Source organism: Dermacentor albipictus, chromosome 1 (genome assembly GCF_038994185.2).
Source record: "Dermacentor albipictus isolate Rhodes 1998 colony chromosome 1, USDA_Dalb.pri_finalv2, whole genome shotgun sequence".
Taxonomy (NCBI): Eukaryota; Metazoa; Arthropoda; class Arachnida; order Ixodida; family Ixodidae; genus Dermacentor; species Dermacentor albipictus.
Genome location: NC_091821.1, coordinates 110,795,042 through 110,816,223, shown reverse-complemented (window position 1 = coordinate 110,816,223; position 21,182 = coordinate 110,795,042). Strand labels below are relative to the sequence as shown.

The following is a 21,182-nucleotide window of genomic DNA, read 5'->3' as shown; positions in this document are numbered from 1 at the left end:
GCCATGTCCACTTTGAGGGGACAGAAACAGAGATGTGCGTGCTTAGCTACCAGCGACATAGTAACACATGGCGGGTATGCTGCAAAAACTGCGGCATTTGTCTTCACTACTATCCTAATACGGCACGTTTCTGCTAAGGGTGGGGGAATATCTTAACTGTGTTACAAGCGTCGGCGTATGAATAGGGTACACTTCTAACGCATCAGTGTAAACGTGGCTACTATCATTTCCGCTCGTAATTTGTTGCGTGCCCATGAGTGCATATGAGAAGAATCGAAAGACACCTTTTTTGTTGTTGCTGACCATAACCATTATAAAGCCTACAAGTAATAAAGCCAATGCAAGTTTGGTTGTAGCTGCTTTTTTTGATGGAAGTGTGGAAAGTGATGAAAGGAATAAGACACTATGCATTTGCTTAAGAATCTTTGGTGCATGCAGATTGCTTGGTATGTCTTGAAGAGTCGTTCACATAGCATTCGACAGCATTTGACAGATGGTAAGTGCGATCATCATTAGCTAGACTTGGGTACATGACATATCGCTGTGGCAAGTTCGGGGTGCGATCATTATACAGGAAAGAAAGACGAAAAAAAGAAAAAGAAGAAATTTGGGAAAGGAAAAAAATTGAATTTTGACGACAAAATTCAAGGGTGTGATCATTACGCGAGTGCGGTCATTATACATGTAAATATGGTATACTCCCATAATGAATGCACTTGCATAATAAACCCGCCCCCAACTTTTCTCTTGAAAATTTTGATTTTTGTTTTCCTCTGTGCAATAATCACACTCTCCTCCATTGACCCGCCCCTCAAGGCAAACTTTGCGACAAGACAGACCTATGATGAAATGGCCATGCTGTAGTTCTTCAGGGAGACTAGAATCTTTCACTCTCGCACACGTCTGTCGATGTAAAATCCATGATGAGAGATTACAGGTGGGAAGCATGTGGCAAGAACAGGCTGTGCATTATCATGGTCACTTGGGACCTGATGGAAAGAGCAACTGCAATAATGCTCAGCCCGTTCTTACCACATGCTTGATGTCAGTGCCAGTGCAAAGGCACCTCACAGACTCGTGAGGGAAAAGAATGGCTACTGGATTTTACTCTGCCATAAAGCAAATCACGCAGCCGCGCACGGCGCAAAGGAAAGCCCAAGCATAGAGTAACTATGGTCCAAGTGAAATAAGGGCAGGCGGCACATCGTTGACATAGTGGGCATAGTCTGGCATAGTGTCAAATTTGCGTGTCTATTGCTCGCCTTTCTGCCCGTCTTTGGTTTCGCTGTGTGCGATGGGCCCAAAGTCAAGTTATATGCCTGCTACGGGACATAGAGTATATCTGCTCACAAAACGGAAATGCTGATCAGACACCAATAAACTTTGACCGATGAGCAGGACGGCCAAGGAAAGAGACGCACACAGCAAGCTCGTCAAAACGACAGGTGCCAAAAAGCAGCACTTCAATGTGATGCTTGCGATAACGGTAGATAGCCAGAAGCTGCGAGGATGAGCTATTGTGGAACAACAATGTGGTTGAATCAGCCAGTGACCTGGACAACAGATCTGGTGGTTCCAATGCAGAGTGAAGCGTGATAAAAATGCTGTTACAGTTTGCAAATAGTATGTGTAGTAGAGTATAGGTAAGTTATCTAATGCAGTTTTCATGTCACTACCATTTGACTTCTCAATTTAAGTTTTGAAAAATTTTCCATAAGATTTAGCCAACAAAATAAATGCACCACCCAACTTTGCTTCAGTTCTTCGGAATAAAAAGTGCGTTCATTATATGAGTACACATGGTATGTGCCACCAAGTGGAAATAATGTGCGTGGAGGAAGGGGCTGAAGGCACTTAATTGAATTAGGCATTTAATTCTGAGACCAGAAAATGGAGTAACAACAAAAGGAAATGCCTGACGAGGTTTGCTGCTCCGAATACACATGAGCAGTATGAAGCTCAGGGCTTTAAAAAAAAAAAAGAAACACTACCACACCAACAGAACACTGTATTAGCGGCAGTTCCCACACAGGAACCATAATACAGTTGCATAGTAAAAACCAAGAGAAAAAAAAAATTAAGATAGGGTAATAGTTTACACATCATGAAGAATACACAAGTATCACAAATCAGGAAATCAAACAACATATATTACATAGTATACACAAATACAATGCCATTTTAGATTTTAAAATTTCTGAGTATTCTTTATGAACAATATCAGTGAAATGTAACAGTGGTTTTCTACAATTCAACAGTGTAGGCATTTGATAATTTGAGTGTTGTCCACAGTTTGTTCTTGTTCTAGTGATTGGCCTAATGTGCATGAAATGTATATTGTTTTCATTTACGGCTGATCAGTGGCACAAAGGTGGTGTTTTTGATTGTGTTGTAGTAGTTTATAAAGGATTGGGGAGTCTGTAAGTAGTCACGTAGTGGACATGTACATTTCGTCTGCTGCTAAAGTCATGATTGGCTGGGCTGGGGTACATGTCAGAAAGAGACGGGCACCCCCAGCCAATCAGATCTTCAGCAGCAGACAAAATGGGCATGTTCACTAGGTGGACACTTACCTCCTGATACACCCCCTGATCATACAACTAGCCAAAGTATCGGTCATATTGTGATATGCAAGTTGCTGATTAATTTTTTGTACCTGCTCTGATTATTCAAACTTCCCCAGGCATTGACATGCTTACAATAGGCACTGTTGGATACAGAAAAGGAGGGAAATTCTGAGCACTGCCTTAGACGTGCTTATATACTCTAGTGCTGACAAAGTTGAATGTGCAGCCCCAATGCCTCCCCCACCACCAAGGCCACCTTGTATCCACCTCTGTCCACAGAACCAATGTATAATAACGGCACAAACATGATCCGTGCACACTAAGCGGCAAACACAGCTGCTGCAAACAAAGTTGCTGCCATTCATGCTGTCTCCCTTACCCTCACTTTTCTTTTGGCAATTTTTTGACGTTCAAAATTCCAAATGGCTGCTACTAAGGGATTTTCACCAACTTCCCACCAAACTGCAACTTTCACAGCGGGATCCTGACAAAGTGGCGCCAACGCCCGGAAGGCGAGTGCTACTTTCGGTTTCAAGGGACATGTGCGCTCCTCACAGTTGCTGGACATCCTAAGAGCTCGTGGAACGAGGTGAAGTATATGTGGATGTTCACAGTTCATTCACAAGTTTTTAGAAATAAAGAAATTTGAGTGAACAGCAAACAACTCTTCTTTTTGTTTAGTTATTTTTTATATCTCTTTTTGTGAATTTTAAATGGGGTGAAGAACAGGAAGTGGTTGACTTAGTGTGTCCATCCAGCTTCCCACCGCTCACACTTGCCACTCACTCACCGATATCACAAGTCGGATCGCGCTCGGTCATCACCTTCAGTTGAGGCAAGTACGAAAATGGGAAAGATAAAACAGAGAAGCTTGATCAGGTGTTCAAGGAACAGAGGACGGTCTACCAAGCATTAGACAAAGATGGCTAAATAGACGCATCATGTGTCTTGTGCAGCTTTGTGGTGTTCTCACACCAGGATTTCCAATTTTACAAAGTTTTTCAGGTTTCCTAATCACAACAGGTAAGCGCAAGTATTTCACTCTATTTTCTGAGCAGGTATTCATATTTTGCATGAGTAAACCAGCTCTGTGCAAGCCTGTGTGAACTGACATAAGAGCAGTGTTGCTCGTCTTGTTCGTCATGATGGTAGCCCATCTAGTGCCAGTGACATACTAGTAACGAAGGGCTTGAGTGCGTGTTTGTTGGGCTGTACATTTTGTTCACTATTTACATTGTCAACATGATCAGCCAAGGCTAAAGTAAAAAAACAGCCATGATGTTTCATCAAATTTCAATAGCAATGACGGCGAAACGAGGCACGCACATAATTCCTTGTTGCATTTTGATGCACCCGTGATCGAACGGAAGAAGGTTTAAGCTGTGTAATTTCCCTGAATATTTCTGCAAATTCACACTTTCGCACTGTGTGGCGGTCAGTCTGTTGTTAGTATGAAATGTAGGAGATGTTACGAAATGTCACAAGATGTACGAAATGTAGGTACGAAATTCCGCTTTTATTTGTGTTGAGTTTTGGCTGACTCAGAAATCGGCCAGCTTAGCTGATGCACTTCACAACACACAAACAAAATTACCAAATGTCGGTGCCAGGAAGTTATTTTCTTTACGCTAGCCTCGACTGTATCTGTGGACTGGTTGAACTGTAGTCTTAAACTTAACCACAAGTTAGGAATTTCAAAGCGATAACTTTCACAAAATCACAAAATGTAACATTTTAACTGCGAATTTTGCTAGTTAATGATGGCTTCCCATTTAAATATTGCTCATTATAATTGCTTGGCACTGGTGTGTACGATCAATGTCTCAGTGCTTTAAAAATGGATAGATGCTTGCAAGGTAAATGTGGCAGAAAAAAAAAAGTGCTTCTTAAAGACTGAACAATATCAGTGAAATGTAACAGTGGTTTTCTACAATTCAACAGTGTAGGCATTTGATAATTTGCTGCCCACTTCAGCGAATCCTGCTCCGCGATTTGGCCAATGTCGCCACGCAGACAGCGGGCCTGCAGGAGAGCACAAACTAATCCTGCTTGCATGCGAAGTGGGAAAGGAGGGCTTTTGCAGCAACATTCCTACTCCAGGCTGTGCGCCCTCTACCTTATGACCTCACGAGTGATGTCATGTAGGCATTGTTTCGTTTGTGAATTATTTCCAGTTGGATATCAGGCAGCCACCAATTGTGGAAGCGGCGGCACCGGCACGCATCGGCATGTGGCCAAGCGTGCTAAGGGAGGTATAGACCATTTTATCAACGAGGAGGAACGTAGCCTCGAACCAGCGTGCCGCGCCGCTTTCCTCCTCGGACTTGTGTGTGCGGATTTTGTTTTCTCCCAGCGACAGCTTGGAAAGGTAGCGGGCGAATTGCGAATTAGTGCAATTCGAACATGTTCTGTCTGGGATTTCTGCAACATCGGATCACTCATGGTCGACGGACTACCACTGTTGTATTCGGCTGTAAGAATACCTTAAGGAGGCAAGCGTGAAGTACATCTTCAGCAGCGGCGACTTTGTGAACACCGCAGCTGCAATAGCAGAGAAGCATTCGCTTTGTGTTGCCGCCAGCATTAACAGAAAGGGCTTGATACCATCAGGAGTATGTTCAGAAGGTTTTGCTCCCAGAGAGTGCTCGGCGACAAACTGGGCACCCATGATCACACTGGGATATGAAACAAAGCTGTGTATTTGGGTCAGTCAACTATTGCGAATTGATGAAGCTAACTATTTCTTTGTGTATGCACATTAAACTTATTCTTTTCAAACGTGTTCTAAGATTATCATGCTTGGCAACCAACGTTCTGGCGGAAGTTGCCTGAGGACGTATTATGACAACAGTACGTGCCGACTAAAAAATGAAGGTGTGTTCTTTTCCATTCTGCAACTAAAGCCACGCCTAGCTTGTGTCGGCCGGCCCTAGTTCACATGGGTTCTCCCGTGCTTCTGAAACTCGCCGGCAAGCTGTCAACGCCGCTCCTTGTGCGCTGTACTAATGCAGAAAATAAAACTGCCGCTGCAAAGAGAAGTTGTTCATTTTTCAGCTCTCTCGAGTAGGCGAGGTGACCTTGCATGGATAGGCACCATTTGAGACCTAAGAGTGCGCATAATCTTTCAATGCGTTGCAGGCGTCTGGTTGATTGTGGCATATTCGCGGCCACCATCATCAGCTCATTTGATCTATGTTAACAGCCCTTTAGATCAAGTTATTTTACAATTCCTTATTTTGTAAAGGTTGAAGCCCGGGTGCCAGATAAACAATGTTTAGAAAATCGTATCGTGAAAATTTTAGGACCACGAAAGCTAGCAAAACGTGCTTCCTCGGAGCTTTGCAGTTACCTGGATTGGGACGTATGCTGGTGCGGCACATCACATGACACATGGAGACACCTTTGATTCTTGTCGCCTGAGTGACATTCGATATTGCGGCTATATCGAAGCTAAAAGCTTAGTGACGAGCTGCTAAGAAGTATTGAAATCTAAACCACCTGTTGACAACTCTCGAGAAAGCGCGAAAACTTGCCACTCGTCAACAGCACGTTCGCCGTGCACCCTCCAGCGCTATCCTCAATACCAGCATGGTGCCGCACGATACACAGCACTGTGATTGCAAAATGGCGGCGCCCTCGATAAAATGGTCTATAGGGAGCTTCCACACACTGGTGGTGCTGGTTAGGCCTAGCAGCATAAGGCTGTGACTAAAAGTCGGTGCTGCCTGGACAACGAAGTGTTAGGTGGTGAGCTGTCGCGGAATGCTCCCTCTCACCATGCAGAGACCTCTTCGCAACTGGACTCTAAATTATGCACACGTGCTAAACTGGCGGTTACTGTAGTGGGGATATCAGGCACATAGGCAATTCTCTGGGAACTACCGGGAACTACTAGCAGTTAGAACTCGGAGTGGTGCTCTTTCGTGAGTGACGTCACGGCCAAAACGGCGCTCGCTCCAGCTCGCTCAGGTGCCGCGCACGCTCGTTCCCTTCGTGTATGCCTGCATGAGTGGCTCGAGCCGTACTATGTCGGCTTCTTTCTGCTGCTATGGCTGAACCACAGTTCCTTCTTCAAAAGCGCGCGAGTCGAGAAAATTTGTGGCTTTGATATTGCAAGCGATGTAACATTGAAGGGATCTACTGGTTTTACAATGCATATATGCGTCGTGTCTGTCCATAACTTTTGCACAAAAAGAATGTCTGCAAATTCGACACGCGAAGTTGTGTATGATGCTTCGCTAAACACTTCACATTCCCTTAGTAGTTAGCTATGAGAGACAGTGCATTTTACATGGAAGAAAAATCTCGGTATTTAGTGTCTTGGTATCCGTGCTAGAAAGATAACGCCCATCGAAGCTGTCACGGTTCTTATTACTCTGGTAAGTTGCTCTAGCAAAATATGGCCACTTTATTAATAAGCAAAAGAAAGAGTTAGGCATGCATTTCGTATAAAAAGTATGCTGCTACTTTCACCGCTCTCTGAAACAGGCCCCATAAAACGAATTTCTCATGACTGCTAACACGATAGTGTGTCATGCAGAGTATTTACATAGTTAATTCACAAAGACCATAGTAGCAATCACCTGAAAGAAAAGTTTCGTGGTTAAGATTGAGAGCCATTCAATAGTAAGCAATTAACTGTTTCATGGTGGCCCTTAGTAGCCTTATCAACAATATGGCACACCCCTCACGCAATGGTAGCAACTGACTGTCTTTCTGGCGAGGCACGCATTGTTCGCGAAACCCATCAGCTCACTAAAACTTCAAATTGAAAACATGAAGCAGTTTTTTACAGAGCCAGTTGCAATGGATAAAGTATACTCGAGGTATTACAGCGCAGCTTAGGGTGCCTAGAAAAGCAAAATTGAAGCACCTTCTGCCTCACCAAGTCTCGATCCAGCGTTGTTAGATAATACAAACAGAGAACTATTCCCTTCATCAGTAAATAAAAGAGAAGCTCGCACACCTTCATAAGGAAGACACCACAAGCATTACATATTTCACTTGATTTTTGACCCTCCACTGGGGAATTATGATATTGTTACGGAAGGATGAAAGAAGACAGAGGAAGAAGATTGCGAGACGCTGGCTGCTGCGTGTTGTTGGTGGTCAGCCATCTTGCCTATGCTGACTCATCCTGTATATATATTGTAAATATAGTCTTTATATACTCCCAACATCCCCTTAACATATTGGTGGGAGGTGCGGGGTACCACGGCTGGAAACGGAGCTCCGCAGTGGATGTCGCATCACCGTCCACACCATGAATGACGGTGAGCACGCGGGATCAACGTTGTTGCCTCCTCCAACGTCACTGTTGCCACCTACGTCGCTGTCGTCTTCGGTTGTGGTTGTCCAACTCATGGATCCTGGAACTTTCTGCGCGACCGATGGCGCCGACGTTGAAGAGTGGGTGGCTATGTATGAACACGTGAGTGAAATCAACAGATGGGACCCTATGCTTATGATAGCCATCCTGTTGTTCTACCTATGAGGCACGGCAAAGGTGTGGTACAAAAACCACGAGGAGGAGATCACGAGCTGGGACCAATGCAAAGAGAAGTTGACAGAGTTGTTTGGCAAACTAGCCGGCTGTAAAATTGCTGCAAAGCAGGAACTGGCCTCCCGTGTCCAATCTCCCATGGAGTCCAATGTCTGGTACATCCAGGACGTGCTGGCACTTTGTCATAAAGCCAAATGTGACATGACAGAAGCAGAAAAGGTCGGGCACGTGCTTATGGGCATTGCTGCTACGCCTTTAATTTGCTCCTGTGCAAAAGCTGTTTTACAGTTGATGCCATCATTAAAAAGTGCCGACAATTCGAGCAGGCAAAAAGCCAACACTCCTTGGAACCATTCGGCAGACTTACCAATACTGCCGCAACGTCGACATGTGAAGATCAACCTGCACAGCAGCATGCGTCGCCATCAGAGGACGTGGTGCAAATCGTTCGCGTGAACTGAATGCGATGGTGCCTGCAGCTTTCTGTTCGCGTAGCCCTGATGCTACCACATTTTCGGTTCTTCTCGAACAAGCCATCGTTCGCCAGGAGCTTGAAAACATTGGATTACATTCTATATGTGCTGTCGCCAATCCCAGCGCTAACGAGTGCCCTTCCACTATTTTCACTACACCCTGACGCTTCTCTCCGCGTTATTGCAACCCGACTGAGTGGAGAACTGTGGATGACCAGCCAATATGTTTCACCTGTCACCGCATTGGTCATGTCGCTCGATACTGCTGCAACTCGTGGCCCTCAACCCCTTGAGCGCCGACCAACCTGGGCCTTTTAAATGGAAATGCCCGCAATGTTTCGCCAACTGCCGAGTTCAACAGCGCCGACAACTCTGTTAGGAACATGTGGTACAGTCGCTCACTATCGCCGCACGGACACCAGTCGCGCTCACCGCTAACATATCGCCCATTTTCCCGTTCGCCGCAGTCATGTCACCTCTCGTCCCCTCTGGCTTTTGGCCGCAACTTTTCGGAAAACTAAGAAATGCAGCCCTCGGCGATGGTGCTGCATTGTCTACTACTGCAGCAATCCAGCGATGTAGTTGCGCCAAGTGCCAAGCCGCAAGTTGCGCCAAGTGTTGCGGCGGCTGGTACGAAATGTTCCGCACGAGGTGGATTGGCCGAAACTCACAGACGGTTTATATTGTAACATAATCCGTCTGCCTATATATCTAGTTTATTCTCAGCCAGTTCTTTCTAAGCCATGAGCAAGGCAACCGGTGGAAGTCCTTCACCTGCCGCTGCTGCTAAACGAGCTGCCCGAGCAGAGGCCCAATGCCGTCACCGCCAAAATCCAGAGGTGCCCTATGCCGAACAAGGCATTGGTGGTGCAGCAAGCCAAGCACGTATCCATCTATTTCTCCGACCACAAAGCTTCCTTCGTGACAATCAAGAACTGGGAGTGCAGTGTTTCTTGAAGAGGGAATATGTGTCATGAATAAAAAGTTGTCTGTAATTGTACATACATGTCTTGCTCAAATTCTTTGCCTCAATATATCTAAAAGTGAATCAGCTGAATAGCTGAATCAAATTTTGCATTACCAAGTAACATAATCGTCAGCAATTTTTTCGTGGATGTTGTTGCAGTCAACGCATAATGAAAGAGTGCGCAAACTTCAGTAGCAGCGTCGAAACGTCTCGCCCATTGTCAAATGGTCGAAGAAAAAAAAAAGAAAAATTTCCCCCGGGAACAAATTTCTCTCGTTTCTCCGCGACTGTACTTCCGCGACCAGCGAGGGCGATGAATAGGCAGCGTGCGCTGCGAGAAGTTAGCGTTTCTGGGCATCGTAGCGCCTTCATGCGCGCACAGCTAGAACATGCGTACAAGTTGATTAATTACATTACACCCCTAATGGAACTGAATGGAAGCCAACAACGCGCCTAAAAATTGGTGGCGTAGACTTCTTTGGCGATGATACTTCCACGATCCCTACGGCTGCGTTGTATGGGCCAACAATTTTTCCCTCTGGCCTATGTACTGAAAGGTTAATGCTGCCACCAGGGACAGAAAGTCGCACAATAAACGCGCGTGCCACTTAGGTTTATGGTGCACGTGAAAAGAAATTTCTATCTCGCTTCTAACAGCATAGAGTATCACCGCGACATCGTTTGATACACTTTTCGAGAAAGAAACAAACGCTCACAGAAGGGCAACTGTTCGGGCCATATGCGAGGTAAGCAATTTCCTGAGCGCGTACAAATTTTTTTGTCCATGCCGTGTCCTGCACACATGTCAGTCATGTTCATGTCTGGATGCGTCATTTATGTCACGTGATGCATGCATGCATGCCATTCGTGTCACCTTGTCGTGTCATTAGACATATGTACACATGTCGCTCATGCCATGCCATGCGTGCTTGTCATTTATATGATGACATAAATGACATGACATGTATGCTATGTCATTCATGTTGTGTACCTCACGGCCAGCCACGGCCAAGACGCGTGCTGTAAATGGCTGGGTGCTCTTTCTCCCCCCGCCTGCACCATCTGCACCTCGCGCGTGCTTTATCACATAATCGCGAGCGAGCTCTCCTCCCTTTATATCCCTTTGCATGCGCAGTAAGGCACCACTCGTGAAGCCATCGGCTTTCTTATATCCCCCTCGCACACTTTCACTCGTACCTAAAGCACAAAGTGCACGGGGTGCAATAGGGTCTTATCGCAATTGAACTTTATATGGAACATGATGCAGCTACCCTTCAGTGGTCGCTCTTGTAGTGCCGCACACGATTTGAAAGGTGCGTCTACAAGCAACCACTTATAATCTTTTGCCATCTCTGTCCATGGAAGTTTGTTTATCGTCTCGACATTCATTTGTGGCAGAAGAGAAATTTCGTTATGTTGAAATCGCATACAAATGGACTTCCTTATATTGAGGTTCTAAATACGTGGTTTTCTAAGGACAACAGGTTATAAAACATTAAATACTTTGTTATATTAACCTTTAACTGTATATTGGACTGATTGCAGTCTTTTTTTTTTTTTTCAGTTCGATATACGTGGGTTCGACTGTATATTATTTTTCCAAAGAGGTATCGACTTTGATTCAAGTAAATATGGAATGTGCGCATCAATAAACCCCAGGAGGTCAACATTAATCCAGAATGCCCCACTACAGCGTGCCTGAAAATGAGATTGTGGTTCTGGCATGTAAAACTTTAAAATTTCACTTTTCAGCATCTCCTTCAACATTGTTATAATGAGGTTTAAGTGTATTTCTTGCACATGTCAACCAGTATTCACAGTCAACCTTTCGAGGGGTGCGTAGCACCATTTATTTTGTACCATTTTTGTTTGCTGTAATTGTTTCAATCTCCTAAAGGGCACCTCACCGAGTTCGGCATACAAAACTAACAAGCGCGATGCATAGATCAAATACTGACAATTGTGCTCATAAATTTTCAAACTGCTGATTGGCATTAAGGCAGCTAAAATTTAAAATAAAACCCTGTGCACCCTTCCTCTTGAGGGAGCCGCACATACTGCTGAAGAATTAAATGCGCATGAACGTCTCTAGGTGAGATGCACTACCCGGAATGACATTATGACATGCGAGTTTGGTAAATTATCCAATGCAGTATAGGCAAGACCACCACTGGAAGTGCAAAAAACGAAGAGAAGAGAAACAAAAGGAGCCAGGCTCACGACAAGAATGTCATGCAGTTCTTTGGCTCTGGCATGATAGAAGGCAAAGAAAGAATGTCGCTTGTGGATGCCAGTCAAAGGAAGGCCAGTGGGGCCCTGGACTGAGGGACCCACCCACTGGACCTGAGTGTGATTTTTTTTTTCTAATAAAAGTTTTATACTACTACTACTAGTCAAAGGAAAAGTGAGAATGTCTATATTGGCAGTGAAGCTTCCCTCTTAGCAGCATTGATGTGCAACCTTTTATATTTCTCCTACCTCCTATATTATTGACCTAACCTAAAAAAATTTACACTAAAATGCTCACTACACAGCACTGTACAAGTTGCACGTTACATAAAAAAAAAAAAAATCGAAATGGGCCTGGTGAAGAACTATGTCAATACAGTCTGATCCGCTTTCAGAAATAATGAACGCAAGACCACGGACAGGAATATACATAGCTAGTAAAGGTGGAAAGTGGCATGCAGGAAAACACATACTGCAGGAACGGCTGTAGGTGGCACTAACGCAGTACTCCACCGTGCGTTTAGGTGCTGCAGGCACCCTATTGTAGTCACGCTAAAAAGCCACATATTTTTTTGTGTCACTAAAGCCCAAGAAAGAAAATTCAAAGCGTGTCTTCTGTTCTCTGTTGCAGGAGCATGCAAAAAAAGCCAGAGGTGTTTTTCACCACTTTTACAAAAAGCAATAACTCTTAAGGAGTCTTGCAGACACCATTTGAAGTGGCGTTGCATTTATTAAATGGTGGTGGTGCACTTAAAGCAACACAAATTTGTACTTTGTGGTTAGTGCATAGTTATGACATGTTCCCAACAGGTATGTGTTACTACTTGCTGCTTTTGCGCTGCACCCCTGACATACCACCATAAAGCCTGCACGATACGTCACCCTCGGTGGACAATCACGATTGACTGCCTATTTTTTGGAAACTAGCATGGCTGATCCAACTGCATCACTGATGTGACATAGTGTTGTGACCGTGCTGCCCAAGGCAGGCTTTCAGTTTCATGACTGAGCATCCTGTCCAGAAAGTTTACGTTCTTGAAGCTGGTGTCCCTGACAATTTTGGTAGCTGCAGGAGTGTTGCAAATGAAGATGAAGGTGCATAAGTAGGTCCCGCACACTCTCAAGTTCCAGCGATTGCCACAGAGGGCGAAAAATCAACCGCGGTGCATTCCAGCATAAGCGCACAAGTGGAGCTACTGTAATTTGGTCGCATACTTTAATTGTATTTTTTCCGCTAGGGGGCGCTCAACGCGGCTAAATATTGTATCTAGAAATGTACAAATAATAACCGTCAAACATAGTCAACGTGCAATTTTTCACAAAATAAAATTAAATTATGGGGTTTTACGTGCCAAAACCACTTTCTGATTATGAGGCACGCCGTAGTGGAGGACTCCGGAAATTTCGACCACCTGGGGTTCTTTAACGTGCACCTAAATCTAAGCACACGGGTGTTTTCGCATTTCGCCCCCATCGAAATGCGGCCGCCGTGGCCGGGATTCGATCCCGTGACCTCGTGCTCAGCAGCCCAACACCATAGCCACTGAGCAACCACGGCGGGTATTTTTTTTTTTTTCGCAAAATAAACAGACAATTGTTTTTATTAAATCTATGTTATTAAAACCTGTGCTTTATTACTTGAATAAAGGTTTTGAGACTACACTGACATGTGATAAGCAGCAGCCCACCGGTATCGATTGCAGTCTTTGCCCTTTATCGATTCAAATTGTATGGCGGTTATATTTGCGAACGGAGTGGTCGTTTCCTTTGTGCAGCATCACGCAGCTTTGTTTTAATTAGACAACAATAATATCTTAGCCAGTTTGTGCGTCTGACATTCGATAGCCACTACTAGGCGAACATGTTTAAAGATGGTGAATTTTATCAGCTGCGGCGTTTCCCTGGCAAGTGTAAGTGCAAGTGTACTTCCGGTGATACAGTTTGATCAATATCATTTGATACGTAATAAAATTAATGTGTTTATTACCTAGTTGCTGGCAAAAATTTAGTCAAGGCTTCACTAAGCACAGCCCGCACAAGGACACGGTTGTGTATAGGGGGCGCTGTCAATTATATCAGTTGTATATAAGCGATTGCCATCAGAATGAAGGGCAGTTCCGTGGTTCCCCGTCAATGCATAGTCTTGTCTTATCATTCGGCGCTTCGCGTCACTACAATCTGGCGCAGTCGGTGGAGCTAGCGAGTTAGCGACGAACTGCTTTGCTTTACCTGGCTTCGTGCTATTCCAAGGGGTATCACCTACAACATGGCAGCGTACGGACTACCGCCATTACCGCCTTTCCTGGAGACTCCTGGAGATGCGACAATTCCATGAGAGCAGTGGCGCGATGATTTCACAAATTTCCTTGAAGCAACAAGGATGGACGCACAACCGCCACTACGGAAAAAGGCTATTCCGTTGCAATGTCTTGGGGTCGAGGGACGCCGTGTTTTTCGCGCATTGGGCCCAGAGCCGGCACGAACGTCAAACACGACAAAAGCCGGGCCGGAGACAAGCAAACCAGCAAAAAAAGACAAGACTGAGGCAAGTGAAGGGGATAGTTACACGGAGGCGTTGGGCCTTGTGGAGCGGCAGTTCTCAAGCACCGTCAACGTACTGGTCGAGCGACGTCGATTCACATTACATCGGCAACTGCCGAATGAGCCGATACGAGAGCACACCAGTGCTCTCCGACAGTTAGCAAAGACGTGCGACTTCCGGCAATTCTGGGAAGCGGCTCTACGAGACAGGGTTGCTGACGGAGTACGGAGCACTGAGTTGCGACAGAAATTGCTCGTGAAGGGGTCACAACTTGCGCTCGCAGAGGCAGTGGAAATGCTGCAGATGTATGAGCAGGCAGCGGAGGGTGCTGCAGTCTATGACAAAGGGTCGTCACAAACAAACATAGTGCAGCACGTATCTCAAGGCAGATGCCCAGACAGCGACGCAGCAATGACGCTGGTGCGCAAGTGTTGCCGGTGCGGCTCTACAAGGCACCTAGCTAATTCACAGGAATGCAAAGCACGGGGGGAAACGTTGTGCCCAGTGCCACAGGATGGGACATTTTCAAGCGGTCTGTGGCAGGTCGGCGGAGCGGGACGTGCGGACGGTCTGAAAGGACGGCACTAGCGAGGAGGACGTGCTCACTGTACTGGCGGTCAGACAAGTGGAACAAAGGACTTTGGATGTTGACGTCGTTATTGAGAACGAGCCACTTCAGTTGCTGGTAGATACTGGGTCATCGGTGCCTATTTTGCCAGACCACGTTTATCGAGCCAAGTTTGCCAACAGTTTTTCTTTGACTGCGGCTTCAACGACGCTGCAGGATTTTTCACAGAAGAAAATTCCAGTCTTTTGATGGTTCACAGCCAGAGTTGCACGCGGGAACAACTCGGCTTGCCTTTGATTTTACATTGTTCCCCAAGGCATGGCATTACTAGGACTGCATGGGGTCCACAAGCTACAGTTGCACATCATCGGTTCTAAACTGGAGTGTCTGCAGGTCACGGTCAGCCCCCAGTCGCTTTCTCCTGAATTATGTGTTTTCCTTTCTTTTCGCTGATAAGTTGGGATTAGCAAAAAAATTTGAACATTCTGTGAAGTGGCGCGCAGATGTAAAACCAGTAGCAGCGAAGGTTTGACGTTTGTCCCTGATGCTGCGAGAGAAAGTAGCGGCTGAACTGGCAAGATTATTGGATGCAGGCATTATAGAAAAGGTCAGTGCTGCGGAATGGGTGTCTCCTATAGTGGTTGTGCAGAAGAAGGATGGAACTATTCGTCTATGCGTCGATTTGCGCGAGCCGAACAAAGCAGTAGTCATTGATGGATTCCCTTGGCCACACACGGAGGAACTGTTGCATGCGCTGAGTGGAGCAGCATGGTTCTCGAAACTGGATCTTCCTGCAGCCTACCATCAAGTGATATTAGCCGAAGAGAGTTGCGAATTAACGACGTTTGTTATGCATGAAGGCTTATCTAGGTTCCGCAGAGTGTGTTTTGGCCTCGCATCGGCACCAGCTGCGTTTCAGCTAATGATGAAAAAAATCTTGAAAGGCTGCAAGGGCGTGTTGTTTTATATCGACGACATCATAATCTTTGGAAAGACTAAAAACGAGCACAACCGTAACCTTCGCGAGGTATTGCATCGGATCGCTGAGGCGGGGCTGCAGCTAAATCGGAAATGCTTGTTCGCTGTCAAGGAACTTTCCTTTTTGGGTAGATAGATAGATAAACTTTATTAAAAGAATAATCAGAAAAACCGCTAATGGTCGGGGCCCTTAGTCCAGGGCTCCGCTGGCTCTTGCCATCTTATCAGCTCTCTTAATCAGCTTGAGCTGGTCGTCGAGGGCCGAGCTGGACAGCAGTGGCTCCCATTGCTCCCTCGTTGTGTTCATGTCTGGGTGTTCTATGTTGTGTTGTGTGCACTCCCACGTAATGTGGTATAGGGTTGGTGTGGCCCCACACCATGGGCATTCGTCCCTGTAGGCTGTGGGGTGTATCCGATGTAATATGTGTAGGTTCGTGTAAGTGCCTGTCTGGAGCCTACGCCAGGCAGCGACTTCTTATGTCGTTAGGTTTCGATGGGGTGGTGGATATCGCAAGCGACGCCCTCTGTGGTAGTTCACGATGGCTGAATACTCGAGGTCGACAGGGTCCAGGTCTTCTGCAGCCGGCGTGATGAGTGCTCGGTTATGTACGAATCCTCGAGCTGCTCTGTCAGCTTGCAGGTTGCCCGTGATGCCAGTGTGGCCCGGTATCCAGATGATGGTTTGGGTGGTGAAGTCCTCAGAGTCCTCCTTGAGTGTTCCGGCTAGGACTTGGGCAGCAGGTCTTCCAATTCTACCCTGTAGGAAGTTGCGACAGGCCTGCTGGGAATCCGTGAGAATCGTCAATGGTTGGTTTGCGTGTAGGCCCTCGCAGATGGCTAACGCGATGGCCAGCTCTTCGGCTTCCATAATCGTGCAGGGGCGGGTCGATGCCGCGGAGGTAACGTGGCCTCGGTGGTCGCATGCCACTGCAACTGCGCCCTTGTTATTCGTCCCATACATGGCGGCGTCCGTAAAACGGACCGTTGTACTGAACATGAACGCTTTCTCTATGTACTGGGCCCTTGCTCTCCTCCTGCCGGAGTGTAGGTTAGGGTCCATGTTGCGTGGTATCGGGGCAATGTGAAACCTGTCCTGGACGTGACGAGGTATCAAGCAGGTTTCTTGGGTTCGTGTTGTTATTGCTAGGAACCCCAAGGTTAGTAGGACCTGCCGGCCCGTGCGAGTCCGCGCAAGTCTCTGTTGTTGCGAGACGTAATGGGCTTCTGTCAGTTCGCTGAGGGTGTTGTGCAACCCTAGCGCCAATAATTTTTCAGTCGATGTACTCATCGGCAGGCGGAGAGCGGTCTTCAAAGCCATCCTCAAAAGTGTGTTGGCCTGCTTTGTCTCGGACTGTGTGAGGTGGTAGTAAGGCAGGCTGTATGTGATTCTGCTCACTACCAGGCTACTGACCAGTCGGAGGGTGTCCCTTTCCTTCATGCCTCTGTTCTTGGATGTTATGCGGGAGATCATGCGTGATACCACCTTGACACTGGTTTTAAGGAGTGTAAGGGTGTGTGTGGCCCGCTGGTTGGACTGCAGCCACATGCCCAGCACCCTCAGCAATGGCTTCTCTGGTATGAGGGCCCCGTTGAGGCGTACCTCGAGTCTTCTTGTTGGGTCTATGGGGACTGTGTGGTTACCCCGGCCTCGCCAGACTCGTAGGAGCTCAGATTTCTCGGGGGAGCATTGTAGACCCCGTTGGCCGACGTAATCTTGAATGAGATTTGCTGCAGTTTGCAGCCGTTCTTTTTCAACGAGGGACCCTGTTGTGGTCCAGAGCGTTATATCGTCTGCGTAGATTGCGTGCCGCAGACCTGCTACATCCTGCAGTTTGCTTGCGAGACCGATCATGGCGATGCTGAACAGCGTGGGAGAGGTGGGAGGTGGGAGAGGTGGATGCTGTGATTAAAGCACAAACGGCTGCCGATGTAGTCTCGTTGCGGTCTTTCCTTGGGCTCGTAGGCTATTACTCCCATTTTCTTCCCAATCATGCAGAGGTGGTGGAGCCGCTGCGACGGCTTCTTCGTAAAGGACAGAAGTTCAACGAGTCGTTGCCTGTACAAGTGACCACTGACGCCTCGACATATGGACTGGGAGCTGTGCTACAGCAGGTAGTCGACGGAGGAGTACGTACAGTGGCATTCGCTTCGAGGACACTAACTCCAACAGAATGAAAGTACTCTACCGGGGAACGAGAGGCGCTGGCATGTTTATGGGCGTGCGAACATTGGCAGGTTTATCTGTGGGGCGCAAATTTGTCTTACGAACTGATCATCTGGCTTTGGTGACACTGCTGTCCACAAATGGGGTTGGAAGACGCCCACTGCGTATTGAACGCTGGTGTGCTAGACTTTTGAGATACAACTTCACTGTGCAGTACATAAAGGGGAACACCAATGTCATTAGGATGCGCTTTCTAGCTTACCTTTGACCTCTGCAGAGGACGAACCGGTGGAGGAAGTAGTTGCTGTGGTTTCCAGCATGATCACTAAGAGCGAGTTGCAAGCAGCAAGAGCTGAGGATTCATTACTAAATAAGGTGGCAGCGCAGCATGTTACGTCCAGATGGCCGGAAAAGGGCTGTTTAGCTGGAAAATTAAGGTTGTTTTTTCGTATAAAAGAAGAGCTGCCGGTGATAGATGGGCTACTGTTTCGCGCTGAACGGGTCGTTCCCCCATCGACACTCACTTCCAGGCTGGTCATGATGGCACATGAATCGCATCCAGGCATTGTAAGGACCAAACAACGGTTGAGGGAACAGTACTGGTGGCCCGGAATGGACAGTGATGTTGAATCGCCGGTTAGGAATTGTGCTATCTGCAAAGCATCAGCTAAATCTGCAAAAACCATTAATGGCTCCATTGGAGCCAGTAAAGTGGCCCGAGAAGCCGTGGGAAAAAGCTTGGAATCGACATCGTTGAGCTGATGGAGCGAGCCCCTCCGGAGTGCAGGTTTGCAATCACTATTATTGATTACCACAGCAAGTGGCCCGAGGTGGCATTTGTGTCCACAATCACTGCACAGGCAGTAGTGAAAGTGCTTTTGGAACTTTTTGCGACAGAAGGGTACCTGAAAAGCATTGCGACTGACAATGGGCGTCAGTTTATTTCGACATGTTTTGAGCAGTTTTTACGAGATCGGGGAATCCAGCATTGCGTTACAACATTGTATTACCCGCAATGCAATGGTCAGATTGAGAGGTTCAACCGCGTTCTCAAGGAATATATCAAGGTTGCGGCATAGGAACAAAGACCACTGAAGGAGGCAATCTGGGACTACTTGGGTGTTTACAGGGCCACCTTACATGCAACTACAGGAGCGTCACCGGCTTACCTACTGCATGGAAGAAGACTCAGAACAAGATTGGATGTTGTTGGCCTCCCAGAAAGGAAATTTTTCGAGGAACCGCGTGTCGCCATGGAAAAGTTGAAACAGCACATTAGGAGCAGCAACAATGAACAAAAAAGTACACCGATGAAAAACGAGGTGCCAGAGTGTCTACCATTGAGCCAGGAGATTTCATAAAAATAAAGCAAGGCGGACCAAAGACGAAACAAAAGTTTTCTTTGCCAATCCAGCTGAAGAAATGTGTGGGCACGAATTCGTTTTTGCTGGCAAACAGTACGAAATGGAATGCATCAAAATTAACAGTAATTGGTAAAGCAGGGACAGGACAGGCACAAGCACTAGCTTACGCGGTTACAGCGCAACGCAGTGCAGCCTCAGGGTTTTCCTGCGACCTGGATCTTCACATAGGGAAGATGGCGGAGCAAAATACCCCTACTACCGTCGAGAATCAATCTGAAATGGTGCCATCAGAAGACATCCAGGGAAGCGCCAACCATTTTGACGGTGCACAGCCCACAGTAACGGAGTCTATACTAGAGATTCCCGATCAGCAGGACAATTCTCGGTCGCAGTTGGCCACAACCACAGCACCACCTTGCACCAGGCCGGAACGAACACGAAGAGTGCCGGTGCGATATCAAGACTACGGGCTTACCTGACTGTAAGAATGTCGTTCGTGTCATGTGATGTGAAGTGAGTGCGCGAAAGTGGATTGATTTTATTTCCTTTCCTTTTTTTATGAGGGGGGAATGTGTTGTGTATAGGGGGCGCTGTCAATTATATCAGTTGTATATAAGCGATTGCCATCAGAATAAAGGGCAGTTCAGTGGTTCCCCGTCAATGCATAGTCTTGTCTTATCATTCGGCGCTTCGCGTCACTACAGCCACCATTGAAAGAAATGCACACTCAAAACATTGTTGTGTGTGTGTGTGCTTTTCTGTCATGCAGCGTTTTGTGCACTGTTCTTAGCCATACATGAATCCCAAACTCACCCACGCTTCCACCATAGTAAATGAGGCTTTCTTCTTTTGCCTCCAGCCTCCAAGATGCTGTTCATATTTGATCATCCCTTTGGACTCTATTGTCTCTGGACGTACAAGTCAACAGTGAATGTGTTACCACAGAGCCAGAATCCTCGCAAGGTATGTTTCTGAACACTTCAACTAGAACCGTGATTCGTTCATTCATTGGACAAACTTTTGTTTTCTCTGCTTGCATGTTTGTCATGGCTTCATCGTTTCTCTTTTAAGGAAGAAGGGAAAAAGAGAGAATATTGGTCTGCAAGCAGCCCACGCCAAGCCATAAGAAGCTCAATGGTCTCCACAATGACAACAGGTCCTTTTGAACTACGTGCCTCGCCATGAAATGTTTGCAAGTTTACCAGATAGAGGGCTGTGAGCGCTATCAGGAAAGCAGCAGTCTACAGTTTTGTATCGTACCGAGCGGGAATGCTAAAATTTGACATACAAGCTTACTTGATTTTAAGGGCGTTTTATGACAATCGGAGAAGTAACAAATTGAGTACCAGCTTGTTTCTTTTCTCGTCATGCAGCAAGCTTGTACTTGGTAATGCACAAACACTGTCATCTGCTATTTGCAAATCAGATTGACGAGCATTACTACTAAGTATCACATTCTCCCTCATAGCGTTAATTTGTTACATGAATCTGCAAAGAATTTCAAAGCCTTCAAAAGCGCTCAGTGCAATTTTGAGGAAATGATGCTTCATGTTCTCGAACTCTGGCAGTCCCTCTTCCCTTTATTATTCTATTTTTTATTTAAAGTACGCTCAGGACCATATGCCATTAAAGAGGGGAGTGGGTACAAAGCAGTAGAGTAAAACAAACAAATTAGAGCAGTGAGTTCTGGTAAAACAATGATTCTTCTGATTATACAATGTTAGCTAATGTTTTGCAAAAGAAGTTTGTTATCGGTGAGTGCTACGATACTTTAGGGAAGGTGGTTCCATTCCCGAGATGTGCGGGGGATGAGAGATTGAAAGAAAG

At 46.4% G+C, this 21,182-nt stretch overlaps 1 protein-coding gene across 6 annotated transcripts in view; it reads right to left on the bottom strand.

The window, feature by feature from the left end:
- Positions 1–21,182, bottom strand: part of LOC135907720 (serine/threonine-protein kinase 31-like) — a 326,396-nt gene that overhangs the window by 77,042 nt on the left and 228,172 nt on the right. The window lies entirely within an intron of this gene.